Here is a 13,891-nt window from a genome sequence, read left to right as displayed (position 1 = left end):
TGATCATCATATTGTAAGAATTCCTGCAATGTAAATTATATTCTGGTCAGGTAATTTGTATGAATTTTATGAGCTAAATAAAAAAAATTATACTTCACCCACGTATATGAGTAGATGCACCGCGTAAAGTGGGAATTCCGGTTCTGGCAGGGTACTGCGTAAATGTAGAAACGCGTAAAAAAAAAAACCTCGTAAAGTGGGGTATTACTGTAGTTTAATCAGGACTATCACACTGTAAGTGACACTCTTAAAGTTTAATTTGGTATATTTTAACAGGGTACAGTATATATATAATTTAGAAACATTTTTTAAACATTTGATTCCACATTACTTTATGAAATTATTTAAATTTATAACTTATTTAAGGTCCTTAAAGTAATTTTGGGTCGATGTATTGATGCAGCACAAGCTACCTAACCACGCATTCACACGCTCACATTAGTGAAAGTGGTTCATTGAGACATGCTCACCACTTTTCTTACAATATATAACTTCTAATTTCACATTCATCCCATAGCTACCTACAAATCTCTAACTTCATGAAATTTTAATTCCCACCCCTAGAAGAAATATGAGAAAGAATTATTAACTCTTTTCTTTTAGCTTCAACTGAGGCAGTTCTAGCCTATAAACTTTAGGGCATTGAGGTTTTGCGGCATTGCCACATTATTTAATTATAAAAAAGTCGCTCGCCACCTCACCTCCCATTTCTAACTGGCTGCTCCCTTATTTGGACGTTAGTTTAATGGTTGCCAAATACAGTACCTTAAATCTAGTAAAAAAAAAATCTTATTTTTAGTTAATCATTCTAGTTGTTAGCTATTATTTTCTCGATATAACGAGCCCTCGGTCAACTAAGTATACACTGGAGCACCTCAGCTTTAGTCTTTATTCAAGACGTCTTCAGAGGCAACTAAATTTACAGGGGTGGAATGTCAGGTCACCCTTTCTTAGGTGGGGGATTAGTGGGTCTCATGACCTGAAGATGTCTTGAATAAAGATGAAAGCTAAAGTATTTTTAGGGAGATTGTGATAAGTATAAGTATAAATAAGCAAAGTTGTATCCCTTCAACATTACGTTACATAACATTTTAAAATATGGAGTGAGAAAGCAGAAAGGTATGGGTGATTAGAGAGATGGAACGGAAAGGAGTGGTAACATGCACCGTGTTGCCAAGCACTCCTCAACAGCTGATGTTTATGTCGCCTCCAGGCAGTCACACAATAAGACCCTCACTGGATGTGTGTTATCTAAATTCCTGTGTGTAACACACCTCAATATCACATATACACACCACCAACACACACCCTCCAACATTTATTATTATATATTCTCATATGATCAGCCTCTTATAGTGTATGTTTTATCATTGTTAACATAAAATATTAAATACTACTACTGTATAGAAAAAATTAAGTATATAATCAGTAATTTACATAAAAAATAAGTGACAAGCCAAATAATAAGGTAAAAAATAAGTATGTTACTGTCTATGAAGAGTAATGGTATTAATAAGCTCAAATTATTACAGTAACATATCTTTACTAATTAATAAACAACAAATAAACAATATTTTGTCAAGTTACAGTAAGAATGACAGAGGCAGGAGTGGGGGATGAGCAGTCAGTTCCTCCCCCTAAGGCAGGGGTGTCAAACTCATGGCCCGCGGGCCAAATGTGGCCCATGGAATGGTCAGGTGTGGCCTGCGGGATGATGGTAAAATTTATCAACCCGTGAAATTATGATAGAAATAAATAAGAAGGGGAAAATGCAGATAGGAATAAGTCAGTAAATTCCGAAATGATCTTTACATCATTGTGGCAACAATTGAATTTATATTGTTAATGCTAGTAATAACACTATTGTAAAGGGAAAATGCTTATAAATCGAAATCACTAAAGAATTAAAAAACGAAGCCGCAGCCATTACCACACATTCATTACAATGTGTGCTTTTGGGCTGTTCAGTTTGGAAGTACTTATGGGTGTGAACAGTTATTCTCTCGGATGAAGATAAATAAATCTTAAGTATCGAACCCATATTAATGAAGCACTTGAATGCCATCCTCCGACTCGGAATATCACATTTGCAGCCAAATATAGAAAAACTTGTGGAAGAAAAATGCTTGCCGTACAGTGGCAAATGAGGACAAAGTTGTGTGTTGCATGATGGTTCTTGTTCTGTATGTACATGACATAACTGTCATAACAAGATTGAGCTCTTAGTTTCAAATCACCAATGGAATTGTATAATAAATTGTAGCCCAAAAATAATGCATATACTGTACTTGTATTGTATATGCATTTTGCTATCCTATATTTATTAAGTAAAATGAATTTTACATACTTAAGATCAGACAAACTCAAATGAGGTATTCCTGGTAAGCCAGGTAAAGCAATGTGTGAAGCTGTGAACTTCAGTCCTGCAAATATGTGATATAGCATTTGTGTTGGCCTTGAAGAGGGTAACTAAAATAAGAATTGGCCTTCGAAAGGTTTTGAGTTTGACACCACTGCCTTAAGGCCATCCCTCCACCACTAGTCTCTATGTACAGAACTAACAAAGATATGAAATACTCTGTAACATTCAATGCCATAATATCCTGACCACTGGGGTTAGTTATATAGACTTCCATGAAAAAGCCATAATTTTTAGGAATATGTTACTGTATTTACTTTGTACTCAAATGTACTAAGCTAAAGGACTAAAAAAAATTAACTCTTGTGCAAAGTATGGGATGTTTATACTCAAATTAATTGCTATCTTGCAAGGATTCCAGCAATGCAGGTTATATTCTGCTAAGTCAAGTCTGACATTTTATAAGAATAACTTTGAGCCTAATACCTTCACCCTCTAAAATCCTTATTGCCTTGTGACTGGGAGGTGGTGGTGAGGTGTTGACAGCCAGGTGGGGAGATTACCGAGTGCATAGTTATCATTGGAGGGCGGAGGGGTCAGGGACTCAGATTATACAATAGAGAGTTTTAAGTTTTTCGCTTACAAAATATCACTGACTTGACTTAGCAGAATATAACTTGCATTGCTGGATTTCTTGTAAAATTAGCAATTAATTTGAGTATAAACATCCCACAATTTGCCCTAGATATATAAATTTTAGTCTTTTAGCTTTAGTACATTTGAGTACTAAGTGAATACTGTACAGTAATATGTTGTTCAAGATTATGGCTTTTTTGTAATTAACTTAAACATTTGAGTACAGGTTGTGATAATTGTATGATTTTCCACAACTTTCATAAATTCAGTTGCCTCTGAAGATGTCTTGAATAAAGACAAAAGCTAAGGTGCTCCAGTGTTTCCCTTTTCATGTGTGGTTTTATCAAGATTTATCTTGTCCATGTTCCCATTGTGGATTTACATTAGAGAGAGAGAGAGAGAGAGAGATCGTGTACAGGACGTGTGTAACCCTGCCCAGCCTCCTCTCGGTGGAGAGGTCTGGGTGAAAAATTACCTTATTATTCAGTTTGTCATGTAATTTTGATGATCAAATTATATATCGTATTTTTTCTATAGTGCTTAATATTTTATATTATCAATGATAAAACATACACCAGCCAGCCAGCCTCCCTCCAGCTCAGTGTCTCACACAAGACTAGATGTTGTGGTTTTGGGGTATTAATTAATGAACAACAACTGACCTAAGGTTAAAAATGCTTTGAAAGCATTTGAGGTGGATGTAGGGTACAGTAGATGATTAGTGGGTCTCATGTTTTCGACCTGACCTATTGTTATGTCACCCATTTTTTTTTTATAAGCTCTTCTTTCGTTTGCGGTGGAGATGGTGTGTGGATTAGTGGATCCCATGTTATTGACCTGACCTGATGTTATGTAAGGTCACTCATTGTACTTACCGTAAGCCTCTCTCAGTCCCTTTAAATTCAGTTGCCTCTGAAGAAGTCTTGAATAAAGATGAAAGCTAAGGTGCTCCAGTGTTTCCCTTTTCCTGTGTGGTTTTATCAAATCTTTTACTGGTAACAGTTTCCTAAATACTGTTAAAATGGGGATTGAATCTTATATGGTGTTTTTTATATCATTATCGTTTTTTATAAATTTAGGAAATTTGCCATAGGATGAAGTAGGTTTTACTGTATCATGTGTCTCCGTGGGTGTGAGCATATTAATGGAATTAATCTCAATTTAGCAAACTAGTTCACTAAATTGAGCAAAAAATAACGGAAAAATGCTGTCCGCTAAATTGAGTTTGTTATCTCATATTCCGTTAAATCGAGAGTATACAGGCGGTCCCCGGGATATGTACGAGTTCCGTTCCTACAGACGTTCTTAAGTCGAAACACATAACCTATGTGCATACTGTACTTTCAGAAACAATGTTTAAAATTCCACTATATCATAGCCTAAGTCTTTATGTACTGTACATCTAAAATCACTTAACTTAAGAGAAAAGAAGAAACAGTGACAAAATACAGTACAGGTGCTCCTCTACTTACGAACGAGTTACGTTCCTGAGGCTTGTTTATAAGTATTTTTACTCTTGTAGATACCAAACATATTGTAAAAAATGAAAAGATTATGGATATTTACTACAGTTATACCCTTTAATTACAGCCTTAAAACCTGGCTCGGTCTTCTCCTCTTAGGTAATGTTTGTTCTATCTGGAATTTTCTTCAAAATAATCCAGTCTCATCCACATTAAACACCTGTTCTGGCAAGTAACCTCCCTCAATGATGATGTTTGTATCTCTGAAAGTTTGTAAGCTGTAGAGGAACACCTGTAAATGAAAGTACAAAAAAATAAGTCGAGTAAAGGTAGTAGGTACCAGACAGCTATCAAACGGAAGTACTACTGCCTGGGAAGATACTGAAAGCATAATGTGCCTGGTGGGCTAATCCCTGTTAAAAAAAACTAACTATGGAACCTCGCTCGCATCGGCAGGTGCTCGTAAGTCGGGGACCCCCTACACTGTATTTTTATTGATCGTACTGGATGTTATATATCTAATGTAATAACACTGGAAATATTGCATCTTCAACCTTGGAATATATCCTAATATCCAGTGCATATGGTCTCAAAATATCCCTAATTGGTCAGCTATATGGCTACAAAAATATTCCACCAAAGGCACAACAAAGTTGATAATTATAGTCCTTGGAGCACTTCAAACGATGCCTGTGGACACAGATGGCAGCACTGAGCATGCATAGCACAGGTGAGAAGGATGAACTTTTAAGAAAATGAGAGGCAAGCGGGAATTTAAAACGCTTGTGCTCCTGGTGATTGATTGATTTCAGCCTTGGAATCCTTCTAACTTTAGGGAATTTTTTATTTGTAGTTCCACAATTATTTGACCATTTAAGTATGAAACCCCTTATAATGGGGATCCCCTGTATACGAAAATTTACTTATATGAAAATGTTATTCTTACAACTCTTTTCTCTATCCGAAAGATGGTCTGATCGAAAATTCAAATCTCCCCGTGGTGAGCACTGACTGCCCGTTAAGGTAATGTACCAGTTGGACAGTGTATTTTATTTAGTTTAATACAGTAAACCCTCAATAACTCGGCACATATGGAGCTCTGGCCTTGCTGAGTTATCCCAAATTCCGACTTATCGAGGCAATTCCCCCCTCCTACAGAAATACAATACTGTAATAAAAAAAATTATCGACCCATATTTGTACATGTAATTACTAAAATAAAAAAGTAACACTTACCAGTATGGCAGGCAAAGAATGAAGCATCATAGTAGGAGACACAGATGCATGGTAGATGACACAGAGGCTCATGCCTCTGTGATGCAGGTGGCCAGATATGCCGAGATTTTCCCAGATAATTTTATATATCTTGGCATTTGCCAAGTTATACTAATACATTCCGAGACCATATCCATGCCAAGTTATTGAAATTCAGAGTCATCGAGGGCTTACTGTACTTATCATACAGTAGTTAGATACCGTACTAAATTACAATACTGTACAGTAGTTAGGTACAATATTATTTTTGATTATTTTTATCACAATTGATTTTATCATTCTTTACATTATCCATTTTCTGGAAATGTCTGAAATATATTAGTACTGAATAAGTTTATGACTAAAACTGTTTTATTGATATTTCCTAAATTACTGGTTGTATTGACCACGGTCGAACACGTCAGTTAACGTAAAATCAGACGATTCATATTACGCTCAATAGCCCACAAAACATGTAGCTGTGCTTTCTTTATTGGAGTCCCCCATCTGAGGAGTCCGTTTTCTCATCACTTCAGGACACCTGAGTCCTCCGTTTTCCCACAATCTTAGAGTGCACCTGAGACTTCGTTATTCCTTAGTAATGACACAGAATTTAAATTGCAACTGTGGTTGCATATGTTGAGGCAACTTAGATATGTCTGAATACAGTTGGAACATTCAAGATCCATTGCGAGTGATGTTGAAAGCTTCAACTGTCCTTATTGTTAGTAAAACTTGTCAAGTTTGTCAGTATGAGTGGCATATCCCTATATCGTCCTTGGGGATAGCCATAACTTCCAAGTGCTACTGAAGTTAGATTATTTTGATGCCCAAACATCAGAGAATCAGATGTTTGTAGTTTAGTTAGTGTCAGTTGTCTATTTTAGAAAGTCGTTAATCTTTTGAAAAAATTCTGTCAAACTCAAAATCTCCAAGACCTAACGGCTCTTCTCAGGAAGAATTCCTTGGCTGTGGTTTCCTGTAAGTAGAGTTGTTAGTGCATGTTTAAGGTCCATTTCACTTTTTCCTGACAGACTCAATCTCCGATTAGATTATAGGGATAGACGTGGAAAATTAGCCTGACCCGTGACACTGACGTTCATAGTTGAGTGTACAACAACCGAGGTGAATAGAATTTCTGTTGTTGGTGAAATTAGCCTTTCTGGTATGTATGCGTGAGCCGGAACTGCCCCAGGCTCACGTATATACGGATGCACAAGGAAAAATCACACGTTCGTGAATCTTCCTCAACACATCTCCAGGCTCTGTCTGTGTTGGCACCACTACTGAGGTTCGGTAGCCGCCTATGGGCAAGATGGTTCTTGAAGGTTGTCTTTAATATGGCGAGATAATAATCCAAGGACAAGATTACCCAGGGAACCCCGGGCGCTCCTTGCGAGCTGTCTGTGGCGTAAACAACTCCCATCACTAGTGGACGTAGTCTTGTCCGTTCCATTGATCTAGGCTATATGTACGGGGCAGTATTGGTATCTATGATTGGGGATTAACTCGCAGAAATATAGTTATCCCAGGTTAAGTATTGAACCCATGAATGTTGGTGTTACCAGTGGTACTGTTGTTATAGGAGTTGAGTCCACCAACCAGGTGTACTACCACTGAATGCTAATTAAAGTGCCATGTTCATTTCGAACTAACAGGATGTGTCCGATATCTTAATATTGGATCTTGTCGAGTGTATTATATAATCATCTGTATTGACAATGAAGTAATATAATGAGTGAGTAATGTTGTAATCAAGAAATTAATATCTATTTTCTTACTTGTAAAGTAAGACCTGGGGGTCCAGTCTGTTCTGAGTGAACTTAATTAACATTTTATTCACTCATGTTAATAAATATTAAATTAGTAAACTACGAGTATCACCACTCTATTCCTTCTACACATTGGTTCTCAGAAAATAACTACAGTGGTCCCTCGGTTAACGAGCACAATCCGTTCTAGAAGGTTGCTCGTTAACCGAAACCATTGTTTCAATGGGTTTTTGGGTAATTGGTTCCAGCTCACCGAAAATTGCCTAAATTCAACAAAAAAGGTAGAAAAGTACACTTACTTTGAGGTGTGTATGTAGAAGGCTCCTGGATGATGATGATGGGAATTAGAATGGGGGTGGAGAAGGGAGAAGAGAAGGCATTGGGGTGGAAGAGAAGTAACCCCATGGCGCCATTTCACCCATAAAATTTTAGTTCTCTTGGTGCAATTCAAGATTATTTTCTTTAAATCAACACTGCACTGCATTATATTTTGTCAATATGTAAAATAAATTTCAAAATGACCAATAATTTGCTTGCAAAAACAGAAAAAAAGCATTTAGTTAGAGAGTCTCAAGCAAGATGTTACCTCCACTGAAAAGATACAAAGACTGACACCTGTATGGTGTGTTGAGAGGCTGGATGGCACGCATAAAACTAGTTTCATTACCTTCAATTATGTTCAATAATTGTTAAAATGAGTAAAAAATTTAATGTTAAACTTTTAAAATTATTGAATAGAATAAACTTCTTGATATTTGCTGAAATGGTAAGGAATTTAAGCCCTAGAACCAATTACTGTATTGGCGGACTAATACTACAGCTGGTGGACCGCCAAATGCAAGCGAAATCATGTTCAGGTTGGCTCGTAAGAAACTCGTTAATCGAGGAATTGCTCGTTAACCGAAGTTAAGAATCTTATGGAAGGTAACTCGTTAACTGAGGGACCACTGTATTGTAACTCACGTGCCTAGAAGCTCGCTAGCACGCTACCAAACAGTTCCATGAGATATGTTATATTCTAATAAAAGTCTGGGTGATGGCAGGCTACCGTTTTAAGTATAATAAGTGTTGTAATAAGAATGACATGATTTCCCAGACTGATCCATGGTTTAGAATATAACTACAATAAAAAATATGAAACAAGAAATGAAGTAAAGAAAAGAATATTGACTTGGAAAATATAAGTATATAAATACATTGAAGAATAAGTATGGAATAGTATGAAGTAAAGAAAGTCTACCCCTTACATGGTAACATATTTTGTGCAAATTTGTTTACATTATATGTAAAAATTTTAAAGAGCATGCGTTTGGAACTTGATAAAAAATTCATTACGTCAAGCCCGGTCAAACATGTCAAGCCTCAGATCAGAATGATTTTACAGTACTTCAAATACCAGATGTAAATTCACTGACCTAACGAGATTTCACATGATCCACCCGTTTTTCCCTGGCCTGATCGAAGAAAAGTGGCCACTTTTAACTCGTGACCCCATGAGCTCCATGCGACCATTTATGATGAAGCTTGTAACCCTGGGTTTGAGAACCCCTGAGTAGGATAGAGGGACGAGGAGTTGGGGTGAATGCATTTGTCCTGACTGTGAGGTCACTCTCCCAATCACTCGGGCATCTCTGGTGGACAGATTGCATTGGAACACAAGATTTTTCTTACTTGGTGGGGTTATTTAAAAATTTTGGTCTGAATAAATTCCAACAAGGAGCTGTGGATGTTACTTCATGTACAGAATTAAAATTTTAGAAAACATGACCCACAAAAAGCAACCATACAGTTGTACAGTACTGTAATGTACAGCTCAAGGTAGAAAATAAGTACAGGGTGTATACTACAGTATACACTGTATACAGTACTTAAAAAACTTTTATTTTACTGTAGACAAATACTGTAATATGCAGTACAGTGGTCCTTCGTCAGCCACAAGGGTTAGGTTCCTGAAAAACCATGTGGTTGAAAATCCATGATGGCAAGACTAAATGCTTATGGGAAATAGGGGGTTAGGTTCAAGGGCCACAGATAACACTCTATTCATACTGTGCTTGATATAATGCATTCACGGAAATGTAATATTTTTGCTGAAATGACGTACGTATTACAGTGGAAAGTAGGATAAAATCGTGACGAAAACAACGACTTTCGCTTTCGTTCGTTGAAAAGATGTTACCGTAATCGCTTTTCAAATGGTTTTCAGTTAAAATTGTATTACAATAATATTCTATCCTAATTGACTTGAATAAATACTACGATACCATATTTCTGAATATTTTCATTAAAATCCATCCAAATCATTTTCCTTGTCATCGTCTGCAGCACCAAACAGCTTCTCCCAGTCCTCTCCTTGAACAGGGCTAGAGGGTACGTGTTTTTCGAATCGTTTTCAGTTATAAAACTGTTACATCACACGTATATTTTACCTAAAGTGCGCCTGAATGAATATATTCTCGGAAATAAATAGTAGCTCTGCTGAAATGTGATGTATTTCAATGTAAAATAGGATAAAATACATGACGAAAACAAAAGACTTTACCTAAGCTTTCGATGTTCTTGAGATGTTATTCGTTTTTTTTACTAGTTTTCGGTTAAAATACTGTTATATTACAATGATATTCTATTCATACTGTGCTTGATATAATACATTCACGGAAATGTAATATTTTTGCTGAAATTACGTACGTATTACAGTGGAAAGTGGGATAAAATCGTGACGAAAACAATGACTTTGAAATATAATGCGATATTAACCCCTAAATCGGTTAATTCGGACAATCAGCTAAAACGGACACCCTCTCCCTCATTAGTCCGAATTAACGAGGGTCGACTGTATCTAAAATTTGTATGTCTAATGCAAAATCTATGATGTTTATATTCAAAATGATCATCAAATTGTAAGAATTCCAGCAATGTAAATTATATTCTGGCCGGGTAATTTGTATGAATTTTATGAGCTAAAACATATATCTTCATTAAATAAACAAAGAAATATTTGAAAATGCGCTCCGAAATCCATGCCGGAAAACTGAAGGTTCCGGTTTATCGGTTGCCGGATTTTTGATAGGCCACCTGTAGCTACATCCCCTATCTCTCCTCCTACTAGGCTAAGTTGCGTTATTGTTATTTTACAACTCGTATTTTCAAGTAGTTGTTTAAAAAAAAAAAAAAAAAAGCATGCATACACAATCATTCATACAGAATGTGTTAAAAAAAGTGATTAAAATACAGTTGTGCCCCGCTTTACACGGCCTTAAGTGAAAACCGCGTTAAGTGAACAACAGTACATATGGGATTAATTCCAATAGAGACTGGCCCGACCCCCAAACTCCACTTTTTGACGACACACAACTATGTTGTAGTAAAAATATTATTTTAACTTTATGATGGTATGCACACACAATTAATAATTAAGAGAAATATCAATATTAGGTTTTTTAACACTTACATTAGTAGAAAAGATGGCTGGGCACACGGGGATGGGGGGGTTGGTTCCGAGGCAGAGGGCAGATTATTGGCCCTCACCTGTATCACTTGTATCAATTGTATCACTATCCACCACAGAGGCTTGCAGGGCCTCTTTGTCAAACCCCTCAAAGTCCATATAAGTCCATATCCTCACTATAATTATCACTATCACTGACTTGGGCCGGTTGTGGTGGGTGGCGGGTGAAGAACTCGGTTAATGTTTGGATGACTGGGCGACCTTGTGCGCATCGTGCCCGCGCCGCTTCCCGCGTATATGAGTAGATGAACCGCGTAAAGTGAAAGTCCGGTTCTGGCGAGGCACCGCGTATATGAGAAATCGCGTTAAGTGAAACCGCATTAAGCGGGGTACAACTGTGTATACCGTATATCACGGCCTATAAGACGAAATTTGAACATTAAAAAAATCTGCCCAAAGTTAGGGGGTCGTCTAAACCACCAAGTTTAAAATTCTTACCTCTTAAATATTGTGGTTTAGTGTGTCAAGAGTGGTGATGAAAACATCGTAAGCCACTCACAAGGTCTTACCACTAATTATTTTATACTGAAACTTACGTTTGGCAAGCTGGATTCAAATTAAGATTACCGGTATATTAAAATAATAAAAATGTATTATAAACCTGTCTAACATACCGTAAAAGAGATTTATACCCCTGTAATAAACACAGCTATCATCACACACCCCTCCCCACGCCCCCCCCATTTGCCAGTGAGGAGACAAGAAAGGAAAAGTGCATTAATTCTTGAAACTATCGACGGTTAATTACAGACGCTCAAGTGACGTCACTAGTGTTTACACTACACCAGCTGGTAATATTTGATGCCATTACTTGAAGTGAATTGGCCTTATTTTAAGTAACTAACTATAAATAAATACAAAAATTAAAAAAAAAGATCAAAACTGAGAAATAATATACTGTATGTATGTTGTGTTGTCAAAGTAAGAGGAACAATTGTGTAAGTACGTAATATTTTTTCACTCAAATCCTAATGAAACACTACTGGAGAACATTCCTTTGTCGCAAAACAGTTTATAAATTAAAGAAAATAATTACAGTGTGTTTAATATATTACAGTATATTATAAATAAATAAATAAAACAAATAATTCGGTAAATTTATTTAAAGTAAATGGAAAATAAGCAAACATGTTATTTACCAAGACCCTTCCGTCTGGCTCAGGGTGAGATGTAGGGGAGATAAAGAAGGCTATTTATAGCCCATCAGAAGTGGCTAGTACCCTAATGCACCATAAATAATTCATTGAACATTCATTTTTTGTACATAGTATATTCAGTATATATATATATATATATATATATATATATATATATATATATATATATATATATATATATATATATATATATATATATATATATATATATATATATATATATATATGTGTAATAAATGTATGTAGTAAGTACATACTGGTAACCTTTTTCACTCAAATCCTAATGAAACATCACAATTAGAATACGGTGGTTGCTGTTGAACCACATGTTGTATAAATAGTCACACCACCCAGACGAGGGAACACTCCCACCACGCTTCAGTGACGTCACTAGTGTTTACACTACACCAGCGAGTATAATTTGATGACATTACTTGAAGTGAATTGGCCTTATTTTAAAAAATCAAGGATGGTTGGTAAAGGACTACTGAGTCAGTGGGTAAGTGTCACATTTGGGGTACTGGTCTTATACAGCAAATAGAGCTCAAAAGCTACTTTTTAAATGGAAATTTGGGGGGGGCGTCTTATGCACCCCGCCGCCTTATATATAGGCCGTGATATCAGTAATACTGTAGGTCAAAAACATAAGAGAATAAATATTTCTTATGTCCACCGGAGTTAGTGTCAGATCATGGGAGAGGAAGGGGTGTGGTGTTGCCTACCAGGTCAAGCTGCGAGTTGCGTTAATTTTCTTTTTCAACTCGTAGCTTTGGGTAGATATACAGTATATACATTTATTTTTACTGTTGCATGCACACAAAATCGTTCATACAGAATGTGCAAAAAAAATATAAAAGAAGTGATTATTATAAGGTAAAAACATAGAGAATAAACAATCATGGTATGGGAAGGGCACTCCTGTCTCCTTAGTGAAACTATATTGCCAAATGGCAGTGCAGTATTTTTATTTTATTTTATATACTGTACTGTATTAGTTTTTATTTATTCCTCACATTTATTGAGGAATACATTAGACCGCAGAGGGATAAAAATGTCATGCAAATCAGCAGATACATAAAACTAAATGCTGCTGTTGGCGAGGGTCTACTGTACACTGTGCAGGTATTAAATAAAATGAAGTATACAGTACCTGTATTGGGAGTCCCCCCCTGACACCACATACCTGGCCTTGATGCTTTCCTTAGCTACTTCCTTTAGCAATGCATTAGATTTGTATCAAGATTTTATACCCTACAAGATTTTCATACATAAATGTGTAGGCTTACCTAAATTACAATATCTAGCCCACAAATCTGACACAGGTAATTTTTCTACTTAACTACCACTCCCCACCTTTTTGCATTCAAGATATTTTTACAATAAACATAATTTTGTAGGAGTATACTTCAGAATTTGGTAACGATTCATTTGATTTACGAACACTAAATAAAACCAAATAAATATTGGCAGGCTCTCTCTTCCCCACTAGCACCGCCACTTTTTCACCAAATACTTGTACAATTGTTGCTGCTTTAGTTTTAGATGTATAATTTACAATTGTTTTTTTAGTAAACATAATTTTGTTTGGGTATTTTTTTAACTGTTCCAGCAAAAACTTTACACAAAACACAAAAGTTTGTGGGTTACAGGTCAAGATGCTTTGAGACAGCATTAACCAGGTCAGCTGATTGTCCCATCCAGCTGCTTTTAAGATTCAATCTGCAATTACCTAAGTTTGTCAA

This window comes from Homarus americanus, unplaced genomic scaffold (genome assembly GCF_018991925.1).
Source record: "Homarus americanus isolate GMGI-L3 unplaced genomic scaffold, GMGI_Hamer_2.0 scaffold11022, whole genome shotgun sequence".
Taxonomy (NCBI): domain Eukaryota; kingdom Metazoa; phylum Arthropoda; class Malacostraca; order Decapoda; family Nephropidae; genus Homarus; species Homarus americanus.
Note: the sequence above shows the minus strand (reverse complement) of the source record.